This window comes from Sinocyclocheilus anshuiensis, unplaced genomic scaffold (assembly GCF_001515605.1).
Source record: "Sinocyclocheilus anshuiensis isolate Anshui unplaced genomic scaffold, SAMN03320099.WGS_v1.1 scaffold36, whole genome shotgun sequence".
NCBI lineage: Eukaryota > Metazoa > Chordata > Actinopteri > Cypriniformes > Cyprinidae > Sinocyclocheilus > Sinocyclocheilus anshuiensis.
Window position 1 is genome coordinate 740,538 of NW_015554072.1, and position 339 is coordinate 740,876.

Genomic DNA, 339 nt, shown 5'->3' on the forward strand with positions numbered 1-339 from the left:
CGTTTGCAACATTTGTATTGTTTGCAAATTATAAACCACCTCATGTGTATTTTTATAAATCTGAATCTGCGTCTCATTTCGTAGGCTGCTGCTGCGTCCTCCGGAGGTCGCATTTGTCGGCCCGCATACATTGAGGCGGCCCAGTTGTAAACGTAATCAAGTAGACTGTTATTCATTGTGAGGTGTAAAATACTATATCTAATTAGGATGGGAAGAAAGTTCTATTTCCCGCTCTGACCCCTTTCGTTTGCCAGCTTCCATGACTGAAATGAATTACACTGTGTTTCCCACCAACTGGCAACCCGGGGTGCCGAAATACAATTGGGTAAACTGGCAGTG